At 36.6% G+C, this 26268-nt stretch overlaps 1 long non-coding RNA gene across 3 annotated transcripts; it reads left to right on the top strand.

Moving 5' to 3' along the window:
- The first annotated feature begins 15834 nt into the window (after positions 1 to 15834).
- LOC112754359 (uncharacterized) lies at positions 15835 to 25663 on the top strand. 3 transcript variants are annotated; one of them, XR_003178511.3, is made up of 5 exons: positions 15845 to 16524; positions 16646 to 16840; positions 21614 to 22170; positions 22292 to 22486; positions 25453 to 25663. It is a non-coding gene; the product is annotated as an uncharacterized lncRNA (long non-coding RNA). The 3 variants fall into 3 exon arrangements; XR_003178512.3 differs by lacking the exons at positions 21614 to 22170; positions 22292 to 22486; positions 25453 to 25663 and adding an exon at positions 19808 to 20018 and having other exon boundaries at positions 15835 to 16524; XR_003178510.3 differs by lacking the exons at positions 21614 to 22170; positions 22292 to 22486.
- Positions 25664 to 26268: the final 605 nt, after the last annotated feature.

Below are 26268 nucleotides of genomic sequence, written 5' to 3' on the forward strand. Positions count from 1 at the left end.
ATTTGTTGCATAGCAACACCAAACTTAGAATGCAATCATATGTCAATTTATTTGAATTAAAACTAAGCAAATGAAACTGTTATTTGTTAAGTACAATCACCAAGCCAAGAATCTGTCATGAATAAGGATCTCTTGGTGATGTACTAACAAAGACAGTTAATAAGCAAACTAGAGGAAAGCATTTAAAAAAAAACAGAAAAATAACTAAAGCAAGTAGAATGAAAAAGTGTTAAATCAAAAGAGAAAAATAAAACTGCAAAGGCATTGTGATTATGCAAACAAGTGGTGCTGCTGGATGACTTGCATAGAAAATTAAGTGGCACACCAAACTTAGAATCTTAATGTGACACTTCCATGTAAAATTGATGCAATTATCCATGAAGATGGAAAACAGTTTGTTGCAGGACAACACCAAACTTATAATGTAACCATATACTAATTTATTGAATTTAAACAAAGCAAAGAAAGAAGATAAAGCAAGGAAGAGAAACGTTACCTATTGTTGGCATGTTGTTCTTCACTTTCTTCCTCTTCTTCCAGTTTGTTAAGAGGAATGACCTCAAGGGGGGAGAAGTTTCAGCTATTGTCCCCTTTTCTTGGTTTCCTCTCAGCAAGCCTCCTTTTGTACATAGCTTGATTGAGCTTGCTTGTTGGATCAGGGGAAGGATTGTTTGTAGTTGACCTTCTCTTGAATGTTTTCCTTGATATCTTGGTCACAATCCTCTTCTTGGTGCTTTTGTTAATTGCCTTCACTTATTGGATGTCAAGACATGGTTGCTGTGTGATTTTTAGAGTGTTTTCTTCATCAAAAGCCTCTTGAATTGGTTATTCCATGAGCCCTTCCTCTTTCTTCGTTGCACTCAACAACTGAGCTAACCTTACTTCCATGTTTTTTAGGGACTTTTCTTGCTCTTCCCAGTACTTCTTTGTCTCCTCCGCAAATATTTTGAGCATGGACTCAAGCTTTGAGAGTCTTTGGCTATTGGAAGTTTGTTTTGGTTGTGAGTCTTTGGCTATTGGACAATCTTTCATGTGACTTGACTGCTCAGAATTTGCAGTTTCTTGGTAATACTCCCAGCCACCATTAGAATCATGACTTGCATCATTTTGTGGTGGAGGGAAATATCCCATATGATTTTCTTTCTCATCTTGTGTTTCTGAAGCAATTCTCCATGGATTGGAGTGCTTAGAATTTATGTTTTCTTGGTGATATTCCCAGCTACCATTAGAGATTGGTGATGGTGGGTGATATCCTATAAAATTTTGTTTGACTATAAGATAACTTGAACTCCATTTGTATTTTGTAAAACACAACATCAATTAAATTTGAAATTCATCTCACAGAGAAGGATTTCTTAGTGAGGCAATAACTCAAACACCTTGTTTTTAACTTAAAACAGAAAGCACAAATAAATAAAATGCTTGATCTAGACTTCTCACCCACTTAATCATTGTTGATCTAAATCAATCCCTGGCAACGGCGCCAAAAACTTGATGGGTTGGAACCGAAATTCCAACACCTAAAACTTACCAGCAAGTATACCGGGTCACATCAAGTAGTAAAACTCAATTAGAGTGAGGTCGATCCCACAGGGATTGATGGATCAAGAAACTTTAGTGGGTGATTAGTTTAGTCAAGCTAACATTGAAGTGAAATTGGATGAAATGTAGCCAACAGAGAGTAAATAGCAAGGAAAATTAAAGTGCAGAAAGTAAATTGGACAGAAACTTAAAGAGCAAGAAATGTAAATTGCAGAAACTTAAATGACAAGAAATGTAAATTGCAGTGAATGTAAGGGGATTGGGTGCAGGAAATTTAAAGGAAAGCAATAAGCAGCACTTAGAACAATTGCAGAATAATTAAATTACATGAAAAGTAAAAGGGATTGGGTGCTGGGAATTAAAACTTCAACAAGAAAATGTAAAATGCAATCAAGTAGAGAAGTAAAAGTTGAAGTAAGTGCAGCAGATTCAATTAGAAATGAAAAATTGCTTGAAGAACAAGACAGAAAAAAACATAGCTCAATTGTAAAATCTAAAAGAGAATTTGAGGATCCAAGAAGAGCAATGAACTCAGGGAGCAAATCTGGATCTCAATTCTCCTTTGCTCAGTCAGAAAATATATTGCAGAAGAAAATGAGGTTTAAAAATAGTAGAGAAGATTGAAACCCAATTCTTAGATCAATTGAGAAGAAAAGTGGAAGATGATTCTCAGAATTTGAATCAATAGAGCTCTTCAACCTCAATTTAAGATCCAAAATAGAAAAGCTAAAGTTGCAGAAGAAGAAGATTAAAAATAGCCAATGAAAATTTGAATTATGCAGTAAAAGAACAAGAGAGAATTCAAGGTGAGATTGAAACAGAATTTCTTCAATTCTTCACCCAAGATTCAAAACAAAAAGTAAGAAATGCAAAAGCAAGAATAAGGAGGAGAGAACTCAGCTCTCAATCCCAATTCCCCCTAGTGCTCTCTAGTAGAGCTAGCCTCCCTAACAAAGATGAAAATGATGCCTTATATAGGCTTTACAAAATGAAAATGAAAATGAAATTGAAATTAAAAACAAATTACAATTTAAATGAAATTCCTATTCTAACTTGTTCTTGTACCTTTGAATGATGATGTGGGCTTTGCTTGCTTTGGATTTGAAGAGAGATGGGTCCAGTTGGACTTGGTTCAATTGGTGAAGAATTGAATCCAATTTGATTTTTAATTGAATTTTGGACCATGGGTGCTACTCCCAGGGAATGGCTCAGTTGATTAAGTGAACTGAGCTCTCCATCTTGCACTTGGTGTGCCAAGTTGTGCGTGACAAGCTCCTTGGCGTGCCAAAATGTGAAGAGTGTGGGGGGGAAGTAGCGCTCAGTTGGGAAAGTGAACTAAGCTTTCCTTTTTTCTTGTGTAGCGCCTTTGGCTTGAGTGTGAGGCCTTGAGTTCGAACCTTGGTGAAAGCATTGTGGAGTAAATTCTTTGTGAATTAGTGGAAGGTGGCGCCTTGCCTTGAGTGGAAGGCCTCAATTTTGAATCCTTGCTGAGCCATTTTGCTTATTTTCCTTGCAAGAAGTGTAGCGCTCCTTCCTTGCTTTCCTTGTGTATCCCCCTTCGAATCTTGGTGAAGCCACTTTGGTCTATTTTTGCTTATTTTTGGCCCTTAAAGATGCCTCTCACTTGTGCCTCAATTTCATGCCAAATATGGATTGCTATATATTGTTGGAAAGCTCTGAATGTCAGCTTTCCAACGCAACTAGAAGCACATCAATTGGACGTTTGTAGCTCAAGTTATGGTCCTTTGAATGAGGCATGGTCATGCTGTGAACACCCAAGTTTAACTTAGCGAAAATTCTTTCTTCCATGCTGAATTTTTCACGATAAAGCTAAGTTCATTTAGTGAACTGAGCTTTGTGAGTGCTATTGTCAAGCTTCCTTGATTTGGTCATGGGCCACGCTTTTAAAAGCGTGCCCTAAGGCTCCAAAGTGTGTTCCAACTTCAAAGTGTGCCCGAAAACTCTTTTTTTTCTTTTTAGCTTATTTTGTGCTTCTTTGCTTCTTTTTCTTCTTATTTTATACAAAGTTTATCAAATCAAAAGATCAAAGAAATATACCATTTAAACACCAAAGCATTCAATATTTAAGCACAAATCATTAATTTCTTGTATGAAAGAGCATAGAAAAACATGACATGGTGACATGTCATCACTGCCTGAGAATCAAGGTTGAGGAGTTTAGTGGCCCAGAAAGCTTTATGCTCAAGCTCTACAGGGAGGTGACAAGATTTTCCATATAGCAGCTGGAAAGGGGATTTCCCAATAGGAGTTTTGAATGCTGTCCTGTATGCCCAGAGTGCATCTTCTAGCTTTCTGGCCCAATCTTTTATGGTGGCTCCCACAGTCTTCTCTAAAATCCTCTTCAACTCCCTATTTGCAAGCTCGGCTTGGCCATTGGTCTGAGGGTGGTATGGTGTGGCTACTTTATGAATCACTCCATATTTGTGAAGGAGTTTCTCCATCTGCTTGTTGCAAAAATGACCACCACCATCACTGACAAGTCCTTTAGTCACTCCATATCTAGTGAAAATGTGCTTCTTTAGGAATTGAAGAATAATTTGTGTATCACATGTGGTTGTGGCTATTGCTTCCACCCACTTTGAAACATACTCCACTGCTACCAAAATGTATTTGAAAGAGTAAGAAGGAGGAAAGGGCCCCATGAAATCAATGTCCCAAAGATCAAATAGCCCCACTTCAAGAATGAAATTTTGAGGCATCTCATTCCTTCTTGTCAATCCTCCAGCTCTTTGGCATTCATTACATTGGTGAACAAACTCTCTGGCATCCTTGCAGATAGTTGGCCAATAAAACCCACTCTGCAGTATTTTAGCAGTTGTTCTCTCTGGTCCAAAGTGTCCGCCATAGGCTGAACCATGACAATGCCACAATATATCTTTCATTTCATTTTCAGGGACACATCTCTTAATCATTCCATCAGAGCATCTTTTGAATAAAAAAGGTTCGTCCCACAAGAACTTCCTTACTTCATTGAGTAGCTTTTTCACTTGTTGCTTGGAAAATTCTTGAGGTATCTTCCTTCCCACTTTGTAGTTTGCTATGTCAGCAAACCAAGGTGCTTGCTGAACTTGGAAAAGGTGCTCATTAGGAAAATTCTCATTCACTTGCTGTGGTCTATCCTGATTGGCTTCTTGTGGCACTCTTGATAAATGATCTACTACTTGATTCTCACTCTCCTTCCTATCTCTCACTTCAATGTCGAATTCTTGTGGCAGCAGCACCCACCTAATAAGCATTGGCTTTGAATCCTGTTTAGATATTAGATACTTGAGAGCAGCATGGTCAGTATATACTATAACCTTTGAACCAATCAAGTATTGTCTAAACTTATCAAATGCATATACAATTGCCAAAAGCTCTTTCTCAGTGGTGGTATAATTTTTCTGTGTTTCATTTAACACCTTGCTTGCATAATATATGACATGGTGCAGCTTGTCTTTCTTTTGCCCAAACACAGCACCAATTGTAAAGTCACTTGCATCACACATAATTTCAAAAGGTAGTTTCCAATCGGGGGTGTGATAATTGGTGCTGTAATGAGTTTTCTCTTTAAAGTCTCAAAGGCATTCTTGCAGTTGTCATCAAAGATGAAAGGGCTATCAATCATTAACAAATTGCTCAATGGTTTTGCTATTTTTGAAAAATCTTTGATGAACCTTGAAGAACGAATGATTGATGGGTTAGAATTCAGAATAAATTCTCGTTGCAAGTATAGTTTCTAAACCAAGCAATCATCCTTTCGTACAAACGTTTTGGTTGTCACAAGTAACAAACCCCTTTAAATTTTATAACCAAAGTATTCAAACCTCGGGTCGTCTTCTCAAGGAACTGCAGGGAGGTATGTTCTTATTGTTGGTTATGAGTTTAGTAAATTGGGGGTTTTGAAAGTAAGGAACAAGTAATTTAAATGACAAGTAAAATAAATTAATAATAATAAAATCTCTTGGCAAGGTATGAAAATTCGGAAGTTCTATCCTAGTTATCCTTATCAGTGATGATGAGAATTAAGTTTTAATCCCACTTAGTTAACCTTACTAAAGCAAAGGAAAGTCAAGTGAACTAATTAGTTAGATCCTCAAGTCCTAGCCAACTCCTAAAGACGGGAGTTAGTGGAATTCAATTCAATTAGCTAAAATAATAATTATCAATCACGATGAGTTTGATAACTCAAGAATTTCCAGTTAATCAATTAAATCCAAAAATATAAAATGCTAAATAAGAATCATAAATCTGAAATACCTCAATTTATATTAAATAAAGAAAATCCTAACATGAATGGTTCATAAGCCAATTTGGCAATATAAGTAATTAAATAAAAGCATTAAAGTATCTGAAAGTAAAAGAGAAATATAAAGTAAAAGGAATATTGAACCTGATAAGGAGTTAAAATCCTAAATCCTTTAAGAGGAATCCTAATCCTAAATCCTAAGAGAGAGGAGAGAACCTCTCCCTCTAAAAACTACATCTAAATTATGAAAAGTGAATAATTGGAAGACCTCCTTTGAATGGATGCATTCCCCCACTTTATAACCTCTAATCTGTATTTTCTGGACTTGGATCTGGGCAAAAAGGGCTTCGGAAATTGCTGGGGGCATTTTCTGCAGTTTCTGGTGCGTGGCGTCTGTCATGCATCCACGTAGGTCACGTGGTCGCGTCATCTGGAGTTCTGCTCTTCCACGCGGTTGCGTCAGGCACGCTTCCGCGTCAGTTGTACTTCGTGCGAGTCACACGTTCGCGTCATGCGCGCATTCCCGCAGATGTCAGTTTGCGCAAAGAACGCGTTCGCGTCGTCTACGCAGACGCGTCACTTCCAGTTTCTTCAAAAATTCCATTTTGTGCTTTCCTTCCATTTTTGTGTGTTTTCTTTCTATCCTTTAAGTCATTCCTTCCCTATAAAGCCTGAAAGCACTCAACACACAAATCACGGCATCGAATGGTAATAAAGGATGATTAATTTTAATATTTCTAAAGCATAAGAAACATGTTTTTCACATATATCACATAATAAGGAAGGGAAAGTAAAACCATGCAATTTTTATGAATAAGTGGGTGAAGGATTGAATAAATCATTTAAATTGAGCACAAAATACATCATAAAATATGGGTTTATCAACCTCCCCACACTTAAACAATAGCTTGTCCTCATGCTAAATCCAAGAGAAAGAGTAAAGTTAGAATGGGGGAATCTCATGCAATGCATTCTATTCTAAATGCAACTACCTAAATGAGTTATGCAATTCTAGTTATTATTCACTTGTATATAAAGCTTACATGTAGTTAAATTAATTCATATCCTCAAGGAATCATATATGTATAGCCAAACTCTAGATAATGTTAAAGAACTTTTACAATTGAGATGGGTAAAAGTATTTCACAAACTTACATGACAATTAACAATTAAGCAGAGATATATGGTGATGAGCTATTGAATCCTCACTGGATTTTGTGTTTACTCTCTAGTCACTCAGTGTTTATTGGGTTATTCACTCTATTCTTTTTCTATCCTTGCTTTCTAAAACTTTGTTCTTCATCTAACCAATCAACAAATATGAAATACAGACATACAAAAATCATGAGGTCTTTTTCAAGGTTGTAATGGGGTCAAGGCAAAGGTAAGGGTATATGTATAAGGCTAAGTGAGCTAATAAGTGAATCCTTGATTAGTCTAAGATCTCACCTAACATACATACTTTATATAATTTTAAAGTTCCTTAACCTATTTACCCAAAAATTTTTCACTTTGGATTACAAGCTCATGCATTAAATTTAATTTTGTCCCTATGTGCATTGATTTTTATTTTTCAATTGGGGAATTTTTGTATCCCTTTATTTAAATACTGAAAATAAAATTTTTTTTATTTTTTTTATTTTTATTTTTTTTTATTTTTTTATTTTTTTTCATCAATGCACATGGTAGTTCAATTGTTTTGATTTCACATGAGCATGCTTCCCAAATTTTATTCTTGAAACAACTTATTCTTTTTAAATTCCTACTTTGTTTCTATCATCCCATGTTCCCACAAAATTTTCCGCACTTAAATTATACACAATATTTATCTTAAGCTAACCAAGGATTCAACTTGGGATTTTTATTTTATTTTTCTGCTTAAGGCTAGTAATGTGGTTATATAACAAGAGGGGATTAAAAAGCTCAAGGGGGCTAACAAGGGTGATGTAAAAGGTAGGCTAATTTGGGATAAGTGAAAAAAAATTCAAATGATGGCCTCAATCATCTCTTGGTATGTATCTATATTCTATATTGGACATATAGATTAAAACAAAGTAAAGAACATCAAAATGAAAAAGAAGGGCAAAACACACAGGAATGAAATTTATGGTTTGAATGTAACCATACAATTAAGCTCAAAACTCACAGGCTGTGTGTTCTCCAGCTCAAAAATCATATATCAGTTATGCATGTCATGTAATTAGAATTCAAGAGTTCCCATTATTCTCAATGTAAATATTAGGGTGGCTTTTAAAATTTTAGTGTTCCTCCTTGATGAAATGTTGTTAACTAACTAACATGTAATGCTATACAGACAAGGTGTGTGGATTGTTTTAATTTACTAAAGTTTCTAGTTTACTCCTTTTATTTCAATTAAACCAAACTATTATATGCTAAAAGGGTAAACTATACTAATTAATCCACATTTTCTATAACTAATAAGTTTGGAATTGCAAACTAAACTAAATGTCTAAGATATAAACTAAAGTGCAAAATGCGGAAATAAAGTAAAAATACAGCAAAGGAACAATGTGCAAGTATTGAAAAAATAAAAATAAAAATACAGAAAAATAAACAAAATAAGATAAAAAGAGTCTGTAGTTGTTCACCACAAAGATAAGCCAGGGATGGCGACCTCCCTACACTTAAAATATAGCATCGTCCTCGATGCTCACTCAAGCTGGGTGTGAAGAAGTGCCATCACCGGAAGGATGGGCTGCTGGTGTCTCTATGGAAACCTGAAGGTCTGCAGACTGGATAATGTAGGAGGATCTGTCTACTGCAGTGGAGGTGCTGACTGTAGAGGAATCTCTGGGTCTGCGGCCTGAATCTGGTGTGGCTCCTCATGCTGTGGCGCAGCCAGCTCTGGTCCTGCCTGCTCAACCTGGGTAGGTGCTTCCTCCTCGTGATCATCCTCCTCCACCTCAGATGTATCAGAAGGGGTGTCAGGCTCGGAGGGGATGTCGCCGCCGGATCGGATCATTAACTTGAGGTGCTCATAGCGTCGCTTGTTGCGACGCTCAGATCTCTCATATCGCCGCTTGTTTCGGCGCTCTATCTGGTCCAGCTGCTGAAATAGGCGGTGCACGAAGTGGTAAATGGGCTTTGAGGCAGGTGGAGGTACAGTGGTGGTAGCTGGTGCAGCAGTGGATGAAGAAGGGGCAGCTGAAGGTGTGGTTGTCTCATCAGAAGCGGTGAGGAATGGGGGTCTGTAACCTAAAGCCTGAAACTTCCTGCTGTGAGGGATAATCTTCTTGCAGTCTGTAGCAGGTGGCTTTTCATCAGCAAGCTCCCAAGGCACGTCAGCTCGATGGCCTAGCTGGGTGACCAGATAAGGGAACGGGAGAGTGCCTCTGACATGGACCCTGGCCATGTAATACCGGATGAAACGTGGAAGATACATGTCCTTACCCTCCATCACACACCAGATGAGGGTGATCATAGTAGCGGGCAGCTCTGTCTCATGAGTGCTCGGCATCACATAGTTGCTCAGAATCTGGTGCCAGAGCCGAGCCTCATCATTCAGATAAATTAGCTTGATTCCCTTAGGCATCACTGTGTTCTTTCCCATGACCCAAGGGACAGTAGGATCAAGGGCTATTCTCTGCTTGACAGCATCCCAGTCAAATTTCATAAAGCGCATATCCTCTTCAGCCTTTTGGTAACCGTCAGGCTGATCTGATTTAGGCTGAAGGTGGAGGATGTCCTCAATGGCTTCCTCAGTGACCAAAATTTGTTTCCCTCTGAGGTGCACTGCATCCAGGGAAGTCTTGGAATAGTTGCAGTAAAACTCTCTGACCCAGGAAGCATTGACCTCTGTCAAGGTTCTCTCCAAGAAGAACCAGCCTCTCTGTTTTATCTGTTCGGAGGTGTACTGCTGTAGTTCTTCTGGAATTTTCAGAGTTCTTTCCAGGTACAAGTTCCTGGAAGTGGAAAACACTGGATACCTAAGCTCACAGTATCTGTTTGCAAATTTAACTAGATCATTGGCAGGGAGGAGTTGGTCAGCCTTCTCCTGCGGGGTAAAGTGCTTTTCCCGCCAAGAGTCATCATGCATAATGTCGAGGATGGACATAGAGGATTTTCCTCTTTTCCGTTTGCCAGTGGTTGCTTTGCCTTTTCCTTTGCGCTGAGGGTCAGACATCCTGAAAAGTAGAAATTGCAGGATATAATTAAAGAACAAAAGCAAGAAAACAAGTAGGCAAATAGGATTTATCAATATAAGTATAAAGGCAAACGAGCAGTAAAATTATGAGATGAGTTAAATATATGTATATTTTGTACTGAATTTGAGTGAAAAATCTGAGGTGAAAAAAAATCACAATCCAAAATATAATATAAGTAGAATTCATGTTAATTAGGAAAAATAATAATCATGCCTTGAGTTAAAAAGTTAAAGTAGTTAGGTTAAAAGCAAAAAGAGAAGTGACAAGGTTAAAATGGTTAGGAGTAAAAAGGAGTTAGAAAGTGGAAAGCAGTGAGTTAGGAGAAAGAAAATTAAAGTGAGTGGCATGATAAATGTTTCCTAGGTAACAATAAATTCAAAAATCTAAAGAATAATCAACTCATATTTAGGCAAAAATTTCAGTGGATTGATGATAATTCAGAAGGATAGAAAAGTTGCAAAACTAACATGAAATCACTAATAGTGCAAGTTTTTGACTTGGGGATCCAAAAGGAGTAAGAATGCTAGCCCGGACAGTCATGAATTGGTTTGGTTGTAGCCAGGTAAGGCAAAATATAAAGTTTCCAAACTCAATACATGAAAATAATATGCAGAAAATTGGGCAACATTCCGGCTAAAATTAGATGTTCCCGGAAATAAACAGCATAAAAAAGCAGTTCATATAAATTAAAATAAAGCTGCAAATAGATACAGATAATATGAACATGAAAGAGCAATGTAACAGCAGCAAGAAACATGGAATAACAATGTATGAACAATATGATTACCACAGCAAAATCAGAATTGCGAAATAGATAAAACAAGTAGCAAGAACTACGCAATTATCAGGCCTAAATCCACTAACCACATCCTAGCTACCTAACCACCTAAAATCCACTACAAACATGCATCTCTAACTATCCTATTCTGAACAAAAATTGAAAAACTAACTAAGGAATCGAAAAGAGGAATCGCAGTATGGCGGAACCTGGTGTGTAGAAGTACAAATGTATGGAACAGAGATGAGGGCAGAGAGATGGTGGTGGTGACGCGGCGGCGCTGGGAGGGAGCACGGCGGCACGGTGGTGGAGCAGGGGCGAGGTGTAGGGTTAGGGTTGGGCGAGGGGGGAAGTAAGGAGGAAGGGGGTGAGGGTGGTGATGCTGTGGTGGTGGTTAGTGGTAGGAGGCGGCGGTCTGAGGTTGGCCGCGGTGGGGGGCAGTGGCAGAGGGGAGAGAAGAGAAGAAGGGAAGAAAGAAGAGAGGGGGTGGGTGTCGCGGCGGGTTTGGGTGGTCGGGGGTAGTGCGGCGGTCGCGGTGGTCGGAGCTGGGTGGTTGGGTGCGGTGGTGGTGATTGCAGAGGAGGGAGGGAGTTGCAGAGAAGAGAAGAATAAGGGGGTTATGGGGTGCGACGGGTAGGGTTTCGCGTTAAAAGGGGGTTAGTGATTTTGAATCCACGCGAACGCGTGGAGCACGCGATCGCGTGACTAGGGTGAAATGTGATTGACGCGATTGCGTGGATTAGGTAAAAGATGGATGACGCGGACGCGTGAGGCACGCAAACGCGTCGCTGTAAATTGTGCTAAATGCACACTTCCAGCGTCGTTTCAGCGCAACTCCCTGTTTCCATTTAGGGGGCCATAATATCCACGCGACGCGGACGCGTCGCTCACGCTTTTGCGTGGGATGAGTGTTCTGCAAATGACGCGTTCACGTCAGTGACGCGAATGCATGCGCCGTTTTGTGCTAAACGCACACCAGCCGCACGATTCCAGCCCAACTTTCTGGGCGTTGGATCTTTACGCCGATTTCCATTTCACGCCCACGCGTGGCCTGCGCGCTCGCGTGGGGTTTTTTTTTATGCAATTATGCAATTATGCAGTATGCAATGCTAATGTAAATGCTACGAATAATATCCAGGTTCAATGAAAATAACAATATATAAAAATAAACAAAACGAAATAAAATTGAAACAGGAACGATCATACCATGGTAGGTTGTCTCCCACCTAGCACTTTTAGTTAAAGTCCTTAAGTTGGACATTTGATGAGCTTCCTGCTATGGTGGCTTATGCTTGAATTCATCCAAAAATCTCCACCAATGTTTGGAATGCCAACAGCCTCCGGGGTCCCAAACTAGGCATGTAAAGCTTTTGAGCAGCTTCAAACAGATTCTCAGGCTCCCGGGGTGACGAATGTCAGAATAGATTCCAGGATCCCAAACTTTGCTTTTAAATCCGCCTTTGTCTTGATCTATATTCTTCCATCCGGGCGGTTTAGAAATTGTATTCTCACCAAGATGACCAAACATCTTCCGAGACCCATTCAATTGAACTTGATACCAATCCGTGTACTTCGAATTGAGGTGTGGAACCTTATTGAATCTTGCACACCAGCTCTGAGTACGAGCCATTTCTCTCTTACTCTTAAAGCCGCAGAGAGCTCTAAGCTGGCCATCTGTTTCAAGAAAACCATATTTGAGTGGAAAAGTAAAGATAAAGGTTAAGGATTGTACCCACTTGAAGCTTGTATTAGGTGGTAATGGCCTTGGGATAGGTGTTTCCAGTGGTTCTGTAAGCTCTACTCCCTTGTATTCTTCTGTGATTTCCTCCACTTCCTTGCAAAATTCTTCAACTGCAACTGCATCCTGATCAAAGTCTTCTATGTCTTCCTCGTCACTCAAGTCATACGTTGGAGGTTGAGAGAAATCTACTTCGACATCATCTTCGTATTCACTTGGATGAGGTTCTTCAGGCTTAAGAAGTTCAATTGCGGATGTGAGTTCATGACTAGGAGAACTTGAGTCATGATCATCACTGCCTAAGGAATCAATTTCTTGGTCTGTTCTGTCCAATTTTTCACAAGGTATATGCTTTGGAGGTTGTGCACTATATCCTCCTTGGCATCAAATTCGAACTTCTTGGTGGAATCCTTTACAATTCTCGATTCCCATGGAGGTTCTCTCCTAAATCTTCAACCACTTCTTCTTTTACAAATATTATGGCTTCCTCCACTTGTTTCAATACAAAGCCATGCTCTTCATTGTCCACCGAAGTTTCTAGCGTCTCCTTCATGCTACGCTCTTCTTTTGATTCTCCACATGTAGCCATGGGAGCACTTTGAGTGCTCAGATGTCGAGAAGCTATTATATTTACTACCTCGGTTAAGGCAGTAGTGAGTTCCAGTACGTCCCTTTGCATCTTCGCTTGCCCTTGAAGAAGAACACGAAGCTTGTCATTCATTGGAGGTTGGAGTGAATATGAAGGTTCATTGGTTGGGGGAGAGGGTTCATAATAAGAATGTGGTGGTTCTTGGGAGTAATTGGATTGGAATTGTGGTAGATAAGGGTCATATGGTGGTGAATGGTGAAAAGGAACTTGTGAGTGTGGTGGTTCAAAGCTATGTTGAGAGGATGATCTATAAGCTGCAGGGTGGGGCTTGTTGGTAATTACAAGGGGGTCCACCATATCTTTCAGCTTGGTATGCGTTATAGAGTGGTCCTTGCCCATGATATCTTGGAGGGTGTTGTTGCCTAAAGAGTTGATCAGATCCTCTTGGCTCCATCCATCTCTGATTGCTTAGACCTTGATGCATATTCCTGTTATAGCTTCCACTCCTTTCAACAAAATTAGAACCAAACTCAAAGCGAGAGGGGTGAGAATTCATAGTAGCTAATAGCACTTAAAAAGGAAAAACAAAAACAAATAAACAAGTAAAAGAAAAATATTTACAATAACCAATAATAAGGCACACATTTGCAATTCCCCGGCAAAGGTGCCATTTTGAAGAATGAATGATTGACGGGTTAGAATTCAGAATAAATTCTCGTTGCAAGTATAGTTTCTAAACCAAGCAATCATCCTTTCTTACAAACGTTTTGGTTGTCACAAGTAACAAACCCCTTTAAATTTTATAACCGAAGTATTCAAACCTCGTGTCGTCTTCTCAAGGAACTACAGGGAGGTATGTTCTTATTGTTGGTTATGAGTTTAGTAAATTGGGGATTTTGAAAGTAAGGAACAAGTAATTTAAATGACAAGTAAAATAAATTAATAATATTAAAATCGCTTGGCAAAGTATAAAAATTCGGAAGTTCTATCCTAGTTATCCTTATCAGTGATGATGAGAATAGAGTTTTAATGCCACTTAGTTAACCCTTACTAAAGCAAAGGAAAGTCAAGTGAACTAATTAGTTAGATCCTCAAGTCCTAGCCAACTCCTAAGGAAAGACGAGAGTTAGTGGAATTCAATTCAATTAGCTAAAATAACAATTATCAATCATGATGAGTTTGATAACTCAAGAATTTCCAGTTAATCAATTAAAGCCAAGAATATAAAAAGCTAAATAAGAATCATAAATCTAAAATACCTCAATTTATATTAAATAAAGAAAATCCTAACATGAATGGTTCATAAGCCAATTTGGCAATATAAGTAATTAAATAAAAGCATTAAAGTATCTGAAAGTAAAAGAGAAATATAAAGTAAAAGGAATATTGAACCTGATAAAGAGTTGAAATCCTAAATCCTTTAAGAGGAATCCTAATCCTAAATCTTAAGAGAGAGGAGAGAACCTCTCCCTCTAAAAACTACATCTAAATTATGAAAAGTGAATAATTGGAAGACCTCCTTTGAATAGATGCATTCCCCCACTTTATAACCTCTAATCTGTATTTTTTGGACTTTTATCTGGGCCAAAAGGGCTTCAGAAATCGCTGGAGGCATTGGTGCCAAAATTGTGATCCTTAACAACGGCACCAAAAACTTGGTGCTCCGAACGTAATTCACACACTTTGTCACAACTTCACACAACTAACCAGCAAGTGCACTGGGTCGTCCAAGTAATAAACCTTACGTGAGTAAGGGTCGATCCCACGGAGATTGTCGGCTTGAAGCAAGCTATGGTCACCTTGTAAATATCAGTCAGGCGAATTCAAATGGTTATAGAGTTTTAATAATTAAAAGATAAATAAAACATAAAATAAAGATAGAGGTACTTATGTAATTCACTGGTGAGAATTTCAGATAAGCGTATAGAGATGCTTTCGTTCCTCCTGAACCTCTGCTTTCCTGCTGTCTTCATCCAATCATTCCTACTCCTTTCCATGGCAAGCTTTGTGTAGGGCATCACTGTTGTCAATGGCTACTTCCCATCCTCTCAGTGAAAATGGTCCAACATGCGCTGTCACCGCACGGCTATTCATCTGTCGGTTCTTGTAACAACCCTAGTTTTTGAAAATCAAATAATTAGTCATTTGTGATTTATTATATTTGTTGATGACTTTATTTTAAGAAAATTATTTTACTAAAGGTAATTAAATACATTTTCATGATAATTGAAGTTTAAATTAATTAGAATTTTTATATAATCTTTATTGGATATTTGGTATAATTAAAATTATAAGTTTGATAATTGAAAAATTAGAATAATTGTATAATTTAATTTAAATAAATTCTATTTTGAATGAATTATATTATTAACTTGAACTCCTAGAAATTATTTTATTAGAAATGATTAGATTGATATTTATAAATACTTTAAGTTTAAGTCAATTAATATTTATGTACAACTTTATTATAATTAATTATTTTATAAATTGAAATTAAAGTTTCAGAGATAGGAAAATAATAGAGATTTCTATGATTTAATCTAGAAAATTGATATTTGAATTTAAATTGTACTTTACAAAATATAATTAACTTATTCATTTTATAATGTAAATTAGAAATAATTGATTGAACTTAGCAATATGTTGATAAATAATGTTCCTAAATATTTTTAATAAAGTATATTTGATTTTAAAATAGCTCTACCCTTCAATTTTATCAAAATATCTATTCATACCTATCCTTATTATTTTATAAAATCCTAATTTCTAAGCCCAAATTCCCAAATTGAATTAGAAACCCTAATTCCCAAATCCCAGAAACCCTAACCCTAACTCCCTCACCCCACTCAGCCGCACCCCCAGTTTCCCCCCTTTCCTTTCCTAAACGTAAAACTCATTCACACAGAACTGAAGAAGAAGCACACAGAAAGAGTGGGATCCGAGAGAAGAGGGAAGAGTGTCGCCGGAGGGGGCTTGGCACCGTCGCCGCCTCCGTTCGTCGGGCCCTGCTACGCCGTCACCACCATCCCCAGCGTCGCCCAGCCTTACCCACGCTTCTGTGTCTACTGTAAGCCGTTCGTGGAGCTGCGAAGAGCATCATCGTTGCGCCCAACCCGTTTCGCTGTCGTCGCTGCTAGCGCTCATCGCATGAAGCATTGCCGTCGCTGTCAGAGATCGGTGTTCCCTCACCGTTGCTGCGTCGCTGTCGATGAAGCTTCTATCACCGCCGTGAATTACGAACAGAGGAGAGTGAGAGAGGCCGAAGATGCGAGAGATAAGAGGTGATGAATGATGTCGTCCCTGAAGCCTTGGCCGTCGCTACCAGAGGTGTGGAGGAAGGGAGGTAGAATCGCGAGATAGAGGATGCACTGTGACTATCATTGCTGCCGCGAGTGTGGTCCACCATGAAGTTGCACACCACCATCGCCATCGGAAATCACTGTTGGAACTACTACTATTTTGGTAAGCTTACCCTATTTTTAAGTCTTCCTTGTCGCCCAATTTGTCTCTATTGTGAAGCCTGTCATTGAGACTGTTTGTATTAAACAAAATTATCACTGAGAGTTACTCTGCACCGCCGCAGCTGCCACTGAGGTCGTTGGTGCTTGTCAAGAGTGCTATTCTGGTTCTGAATTGATTAGTTCATGCCACTGCTGCTGCTAAGAAGTGATCAGAAATGCCACTGCTGTTAGTTCGGTTCAAGGTTATTGTTGCCACTGCGAATTAAAAATAAAAGAAGGCTGTGTTGTGTTTGATTATCAAATTCCAGCTAGTCGAGGTAGGGGATTTAACGTTTTTAATTTAGAATGCCTAAAAAGTTAATTAGATAAGTGCAAATGGTTAATAATAGTTAAGGACTTCTTAATTTACATGAATGACTTGAAATGTGTTTGAGAATGGTTAGCTATCGCAATTTTTCTGAGTTATGATTTGAATTAAATATGGTAGTGAATGGTGATTAAGCTTGTGTTACTTACTAAATTGAAAATATGTTGAGTTACTTATTGAGAAAAACTGACATGTTGATGATTGATGAGTTGAGTTTGAATTGTGATTGGTTAATGCTATGACTGATATTGGTTTTCTGATTTTAATGGATTTGTTGACAATTCTGATTTTATGTGATATTACTGAATTGGTTGAAATATGGTTGTGGTTACTTTGAATTATAATTGAAATTAGATGCAGTTGTGAAATGTGACTGAATTATTGATTCTACGATGAATTGGTTGAGATTCTGATTTTGAGTGAATTATTGACTTGTTTGATGTTGAATTGGATATTTGATGTATGTGAATGGCTGTGAAGTTTACTTGTGACTAGTTGAGATTGGTTTTGGTGGTTATTAAAGGATTGGAACTAAGGGATTTAATTGTTTAGAGAACCTGTGATTTTCTGAAATAATATAGTAAACTTTAAGAGTATATAAATAATTTTGTAATGGTTAGACTAATTTTCTGTGTCATGATTTATTGATTCTGACTTGGCTATGATTGTGACTGGTTTCATGGTTGTAAGTGATTAATTGATGATATTGATTTTGATTTGAGGCTGTAACTGTTACCGATTTTCTGATTGTTTGGAATTACTGAGAATTCTGTTATTTGATTATATTGAGCTGGTTGCCATAGGCTGGTTTGCTTGATGGTTGCAAATTGACTGAAATTCTGATCTTTGACGGATTTATATTGAATTGAATGATGTGCTGGTTATTTGATATATTGTAACGGTAGTGGATTTAGTAGGTGACTGATTGAAGAATGGTTTTGGAAAATTAGTTATGAGTTTTTTTAAAAGTTAGACTGGTTTACTTTTAAAATAAATGATGACTGGGTGAAATTCTGATTTTAATTGATGAAAGGATGTTAGTTCTTAAACTGAATTATGATGAGATAATTATTGAGAATCTGTTATGGGAGTTGCTGATAAATGGATGGAGAATCGATTGAGTTTAATTTGAAAGGATTCTATGACTTATGAATTTAGTTACGAAATGATGAGATGAAAACTGGATTGTTGGATTATGTGAGAATTGCGAATTGTGGATTTTCTGGTTGCTTGAGAATCTTGTATTTGATAATTGTTGAGAAAGGATTGTTGAATTGTTGAGAAAGAGGGAACCCATAAGGGTGGCTAAGTCCGAGTTTTAGGGGAGGTGCTGTCGAAATTTTATAAAATCTGAAGTTTTATTTGAAAAGTTATTTTAGAAGATTTGGATTTGGAAAAATGATTATTTAAGTTTTATTTAGTTAAGAAAAGAATAATTCTATTTTAAATTCGATTTACCAAAGAAAGGTTTATGTTTCAAAATTAAACTATTTAAGAAAGAAACTATGTTTTGAGATTGATTCAATATGAAAAGAATTATGTTTTAAATTTGAAATAAAGGTTTACTTTTTAGAAGTTTGATGAATTTATAATATTTGAATTTTAATAGTAAAGAGAGAGATGATTTTTGAGTCTTTGGAAAGTTAGTAAACTTGGAAGAATTTTATTTGAATAATTTTTATGAGAGGATTATATTTCAAAAAGTATTTATTGAATTTAAAATATATGATTTACTTAAGTCTTTTGAAGAGGGTTAAACTAAAAAAAATAATAGTTCTAAAGTTAGTTTTGAATTAAGATTGTTAAAGTAGAGATTATGAACTGAAATGAGGATTAAGATTTTTATGAACAAATGCTTGAGAAAGTTAAGAAAGGTTTAAGAAGATGTGTTAAGGATTCAAAGGGAAAGAGAGAATGAAGATTGATTTGTGGATTGTTGAGATTGAGAAAAGGATAATGAAAAATGATAAAAGGCGGGAATACCCCACGAACTGTTAGTTGTTTAACTACGGGGGAAACGCAAAATGGATAATTGGTTAAAATCAGGAAGTACCCACGAACTGAATCATCATTGATCTCGGGGAAACCTATAGATTGTTATTTATTTTATATGCGGGAAAAATCCACGGACTGATAATCATTGATTACGGGAATAACCCATGAATTGTTGTATGTTGATCTCGGGTATAACCCACGAACTGAGGATCGCTATGTTATTGTGTATTGATCTCGGGTATAACCCACAAACTGAAGATCTCTGTTTTGTTTGTGAAATGATCTCGGGGACGCCCACAAACTGAGGATCACTGTTTCTCCTTGTGCGTATATTATGGGGTCGGGCTTGGCGCCGACTGCCAGTAGTCACAAAGGAGTGGTATTCTTACCACCGACACATATGCGCTGAGGACACAAAGGGAAGCCATATCTGGGACTTGTTCCTAGGTAATGTCGGGCTGCAAGGTGTAAACCGACACGTGAGCTCATGGCCTGCTTAGGATAGACATGCATCATATTGGTTGTGCATTTACATTTGGTTGTGTTTGCCTGTATTACTTCTTTGTGTTGTTTGTCTTATTGTGATTCCTTTGCATGTTGAATTGAGTTTCTTACTTGTGCTAGTAGTTTGTGAATGGAAAGAGATAATTAATATCTGTCGTTATGACTGAGAATCAATTATGTGGCTGAAAGATATTTAATATGACAAGTTTTGCGATTGAGATCTATTTTGGGTTTAGAGATTTAAAGAAAGTAATTATTTATCTAAAGTAAGATTAAAAAGTATTTCAAAAGGATTTAACAAAGATGGTTTATTAAGCAAAGTTAATTATTTGCATGTTAATCATTACTTTTACGGCATTCCCATTCCCTACTGAGAACGTGTGGTTTGTTCTCACCCCAAAATCTTCCACCCTTTCAGTGACACAGGTTCGAAGCCTCAGTTTGAAGCTGCGGGCGATTATAGTATTTATTTATGAGATAAGTTTTTGAGTTAGGTTATTTTCATAGAATTCCCTCGCCCTTGTTACTTTAGTTTTTATTTTATGCAGAGGGATAGGAGTTGTACCTGAATTTTATTTAAATTCTTTTGTTTAATATTACTATTATTAATAATTATGTGATTATTATTACTTGGTGATGTTTGCTATATGATTTTAATTAATAAAAACAAAAATTTCTGGTGTTTTTACTAAAATTGAATCGCGATATTGAACGAAAGGCTTAATAGTAAATAGTTAATAAGGAAAACAGGTCAGTAACGCCTTACTTTTGGTACGATCATGACGTATTGGAAGTTGGGTCGTTACAATATGGTATCAGAGCAGTTCGTTCCTGTTAGAGCCTTGGGAATGGACTGACTATGCTTCATTGCATACTCTGAGTGTTTGTCATGCTTTGTGACTTGTTCTGATAACAAGAGTTTGTGTTTTATATGCATGACTGTCTGATGATTAACGCTGTTAGTTTACCGTTTCATACTTCATGGTTTTAGGTCTGGCCAACTTAATACTAATGATTTATGTATATGGGGACAGTAATAGGTTATCATAGACGAAATAGAAGTTATAGGTGATGCGACTCACGGGGTTTGGGAGCGTTAGAAGTTATAAAGTTAGCTTCGTTTTGACGTATAATCTTTATTCGTGCCACATGAACTCGTGTCATCTTTTTCTTCGTTGCTTTCATTGGAATTCTCTTGTTTGAAATTTCTCCTCAGAATGTGGTTTGATTTTTACCCAACCGTACCTTGTCATTCTTGTATACCTTTGCTTGCTTGTAATCTACTTGCTTACCTGATTCTTCTTGAATCTTCATTTTTGTTCATGCCTATACTTTGTCCATATATTCTATTTTCTTTGATTTAAGTTTGAATTTATTTTTTCTAGCAATTTTCGAGGGCGAAAATTTTTCTAAGGTGCGTAGAATGTAACAACCCTAGTTTTTTAAAATCAAATAATTAGTCATTTGTGATTTATTATATTTGTTGATAACTTTATTTTAAGAAAATTATTTTACTAAAGGTAATTAAATACATTTTCATGATAATTGAAGTTTAAATTAATTAGAATTTTTATATAATCTTTATTGGATATTTGGTATAATTGAAATTATAAGTTTGATAATTGAAAAATTAGAATAATTGTATAATTTAATTTAAATAAATTCTATTTTGAATGAATTATATTATTAACTTGAACTCCTAGAAATTATTTTATTAGAAATGATTAGATTGATATTTATAAATACTTTAAGTTTAAGTCAATTAATATTTATGTACAACTTTATTATAATTAATTATTTTATAAATTGAAATTAAAGTTTCAGAGATAGGAAAATAATAGAGATTTGTATGATTTAATCTAGAAAATTGATATTTGAATTTAAATTGTACTTTACAAAATATAATTAACTTGTTCATTTTATAATGTAAATTAGAAATAATTGATTGAACTTAGCAATATGTTGATAAATAATGTTCTTAAATATTTTTAATAAAGTATATTTGATTTTAAAATAACTCTACCCTTCAATTTTATCAAAATATCTATTCATACCTATCCTTATTATTTTATAAAATCCTAATTTCTAAGCCCAAATTCCCAAATTGAATCAGAAACCCTAATTCCCAAATCCCAGAAACCCTAACCCTAACTCCCTCACCCCACTCAGCCGCACCCCCAGTTTCCCCCCTTTCCTTTCCTAAACGTAAAACTCATTCACACAGAACTGAAGAAGAAGCACACAGAGAGAGTGGGATCCGAGAGAAGAGGGAAGAGCGTCGCCGGAGGGGGCTTGGCACCGTCGCCGCCTCCGTTCGTCGGGCCCTTCTACGCTGTCGCCACCATCCCCAGCGTCGCCCATCCTTACCCACGCTTCTGTGTCTACTGTAAGCCGTTCGTGGAGCTGCGAAGAGCATCATCGTTGCGCCCAACCCATTTCGCTGTCGTCGCTGCTAGCGCTCATCGCAGGAAGCATTGCTGTCGCCGTCAGAGATCGGTGTTCCCTCATCGTTGCTCCATCGCTGTCGATGAAGCTTCTATCGCCGCCGTGAATTGCGAACAGAAGAGAGTGAGAGAGGCCGGAGATGAGAGAGAGAAGAGGTGATGAATGAAGTCGTCCCTGAAGCCTTGGCCATCGCTACCAGAGGCGTGGAGGAAGGGAGGCAGAACCGCGAGATAGAGAATGCACTGTGACTATCATTGTTGCCGCGAGTGTGGTCCACCGTGAAGTTGCACGCCGCCATCGCCATCAAAAACCACCGTTGGAACTACTACTATTTTGGTAAGCTTACCCTGTTTTTGAGTCTTCCTTGTTGCCCAATTTGTCTCTACTGTGAAGCCTGTCATTGAGACTATTTGTATTAAACAAAATTATCACTGAGAGTTACTCTGCACCGCCGCAGCTCCCACTGAGGTCGTTGGTGCATGTCAAGAGTGCTATTCTGGTTCTGAATTGATTAGTTCATGCCACTGCTGCTGCTGAGAAGTGATCAGAAATGCCACTACTGTTAGTTCGGTTCAAGGTTGTTGTTGCCACTGCGAATTAAAAATAAAAGAAGGCTGTGTTGTGTTCAATTATCGAATTCCGGCTAGTCGAGGTAGGGGATTTAACATTTTTAATTTAGAATGCCTAAAAAGTTAATTAGATAAGTGCAAATGGTTAATAATAGTTAAGGACTTCTTAATTTACATGAATGACTTGAAATGTGTTTGAGAATGGTTAGCTATCGCAATTTTTCTGAGTTATGATTTGAATTAAATATGGTAGTGAATGGTGATTAAGCTTGTGTTACTTACTAAATTAAAAATATGTTGAGTTACTTATTGAGAAAAACTGACATGTTGATGATTGATGAGTTGAGTTTGAATTGTGATTGGTTAATGCTATGACTGATATTGGTTTTCTGATTTTAATGGATTTGTTGACAATTCTGATTTTATGTGATATTACTGAATTGGTTGAAATATGGTTGTGGTTACTTTGAATTATAATTGAAATTAGATTCGGTTGTGAAATGTGACTGAATTATTGATTCTGCGATGAATTGGTTGAGATTCTGATTTTGAGTGAATTATTGACTTGTTTGATGTTGAATTGGATATTTGATGTATGTGAATGGCTGTGAAGTTTACTTGTGACTAGTTGAGATTGGTTTTGGTGGTTATTGAAGGATTGGAACTAAGGGATTAAATTGTTTAGAGAACCTGTGATTTTCTGAAATAATATAGTAAACTTTAAGAGTATATAAATAATTTTGTAATGGTTAGACTAATTTTCTGTGTCATGATTTATTGATTCTGACTTGGCTATGATTGTGACTGGTTTCATGGTTGTAAGTGATTAATTGATGATATTGATTTTGATTTGAGGCTGTAACTGTTACCGATTTTCTGATTGTTTGGAATTACTGAGAATTCTGTTATTTGATTATATTGAGCTGGTTGCCATAGGCTGGTTTGCTTGATGGTTGCAAATTGACTGAAATTCTGATCTTTGACGGATTTATATTGAATTGAATGATGTGCTGGTTATTTGATATATTGTAACGGTAGTGGATTTAGTTGGTGACTGATTGAAGAATGGTTTTGGAAAATTAGTTATGAGTTTTTTTAAAAGTTAGACTGGTTTACTTTTAAAATAAATGATGACTGGGTGAAATTCTGATTTTAATTGATGAAAGGATGTTAGTTCTTAAACTGAATTATGATGAGATAATTATTGAGAATCTGTTATGGGAGTTGCTAATAAATGGATGGAGAATCGATTGAGTTTAATTTGAAAGGATTCTATGACTTATGAATTTAGTTACGAAATGATGAGATGAAAACTGGATTGTTGGATTATGTGAGAATTGTGAATTATAGATTTTCTGGTTGCTTGAGAATCTTGTATTTGATAATTGTTGAGAAAGGATTGTTGAATTGTTGAGAAAGAGGGAACCCGTAAAGGTGGCTAACTCCGAGTTTTAGGGGAGGTGCTGTCGAAATTTTATAAAATCTGAAGTTTTATTTGAAAAGTTATTTTAGAAGATTTGGATTTGGAAAAATGATTATTTAAGTTTTATTTAGTTAAGAAAAGAATAATTCTATTTTAAATTCGATTTACCAAAGAAAGGTTTATGTTTCAAAATTAAACTATTTAAGAAAGAAACTATGTTTTGAGATTGATTCAATATGAAAAGAATTATGTTTTAAGCTTGAAATAAAGGTTTACTTTTTAGAAGTTTGATGAATTTATAATATTTGAATTTGAATAGTAAAGAGAGAGATGATTTTTGAGTCTTCGGGAAGTTAGTAAACTTGGAAGAATTTTATTTGAATAATTTTAATGAGAGGATTATATTTCAAAAAGTATTTAGTGAATTTAAAATATATGATTTACTTAAGTCTTTTGAAGAGGGTTAAACTAAAAAAAATAATAGTTCTAAAGTTAGTTTTGAATTAAGATTGTTAAAGTAGAGATTATGAACTGAAATGAGGATTAAGATTTTCATGAACAAATGCTTGAGAAAGTTAAGAAAGGTTTAAGAAGATGTGTTAAGGATTCAAAGGGAAAGAGAGAATGAAGATTGATTTGTGGATTGTTGAGATTGAGAAAAGGATAATGAAAAATGATAAAAGGCGGGAATACCCCATGAACTGTTAGTTGTTTAACTACGGGGGAAACACAAAATTGATAATTGGTTAAAATCGGGAAGTACCCACGAACTGAATCATCATTGATCTCGGGGAAACCTATAGATTGTTATTTATTTTATATGCGGGAAAAACACACGGACTGATAATCATTGATTACGGGAATAACCCATGAATTGTTGTATGTTGATCTCGGGTATAACCCACGAACTGAGGATCGCTATGTTATTGTGTATTGGTCTCGGGTATAACCCACAAACTGAAGATCTCTGTTTTGTTTGTGAAATGATCTCGGGGACGCCCACAAACTGAGGATCACTGTTTCCCCTTGTGCGTATATTATGGGGTCGGGCTTGGCGCCGACTGCCAGTAGTCACAAAGGAGTGGTATTCTTACCACCGACACATATGCGCTGAGGACACAAAGGGAAGCCATATCTGGGACTTGTTCCTAGGTAATGTCGGGCTGCAAGGTGTAAACCGACACGTGAGCTCATGGCCTGCTTAGGATAGACATGCATCATATTGGTTGTGCATTTACATTTGGTTGTGTTTGCCTGTATTACTTCTTTGTGTTGTTTGTCTTATTGTGATTCCTTTGCATGTTGAATTGAGTTTCTTACTTGTGCTAGTAGTTTGTGAATGGAAAGAGATAATTAATATCTGTCGTTATGACTGAGAATCAATTATGTGGCTGAAAGATATTTAATATGACAAGTTTTGCGATTGAGATCTGTTTTGGGTTTAGAGATTTAAAGAAAGTAATTATTTATCTAAAGTAAGATTAAAAAGTATTTCAAAGGATTTAACAAAGATGGTTTATTAAGCAAAGTTAATTATTTGCATGTTAATCATTACTTTTACGGCATTCCCATTCCCTACTGAGAACGTGTGGTTTGTTCTCACCCCAAAATCTTCCACCCTTTCAGTGACACAGGTTTGAAGACTCAGTTTGAAGCTGCAGGCGATTATAGTATTTATTTATGAGATAAGTTTTTGAGTTAGGTTATTTTCATAGAATTCCCTCGCCCTTGTTACTTTAGTTTTTATTCTATGCAGAGGGATAGGAGTTGTACCTAAATTTTATTTAAATTCTTTTGTTTAATATTACTATTATTAATAATTATGTGATTATTATTACTTGGTGATGTTTGCTATATGATTTTAATTAATAAAAACAAAAATTTCTGGTGTTTTTACTAAAATTGAATCGCGATATCGAACGAAAGGCTTAATAGTAAATAGTTAATAAGGAAAACAGGTCAGTAACGCCTTACTTTTGGTACGATCATGATGTATTGGAAGTTGGGTCGTTACAGTTCTCGATCATACTGGAATAGGATTCAGTAATCCTTTTGCGTCTGTCACTACGCTCAGCACTCGCGAGTTTGAAGCTCGTCACAGCATCCCTTCTCGGATCCTACTCGGAATACCACAGACAAGGTTTAGACTTTCTGTACCTCAAGAATGGTCGCCAATAGTTCTAGCCTATACCACGAAGACTCTGATCTCACGATCAGGAGGCTAAGAGATACACATTCAAGCTTGTTTGCATGTAGAACGGAAGTGTTTGTCAGGCACGCATTCATAAGTGAGAATGATGATGAGCGTTACATAATCATCACATTCATCATGTTCTTGTGTGCGAATGAATATCTTAGAGAAGAAATAGGCTTGAATTGAATAGAAAAACAGTAGTACTTTGCTTTAATTCATGAGGGACAGCAGAGCTCCACACCTTAATC

Source organism: Arachis hypogaea, chromosome 16, assembly GCF_003086295.3.
Source record: "Arachis hypogaea cultivar Tifrunner chromosome 16, arahy.Tifrunner.gnm2.J5K5, whole genome shotgun sequence".
In the NCBI taxonomy this organism is placed as follows: Eukaryota; Viridiplantae; Streptophyta; class Magnoliopsida; order Fabales; family Fabaceae; genus Arachis; species Arachis hypogaea.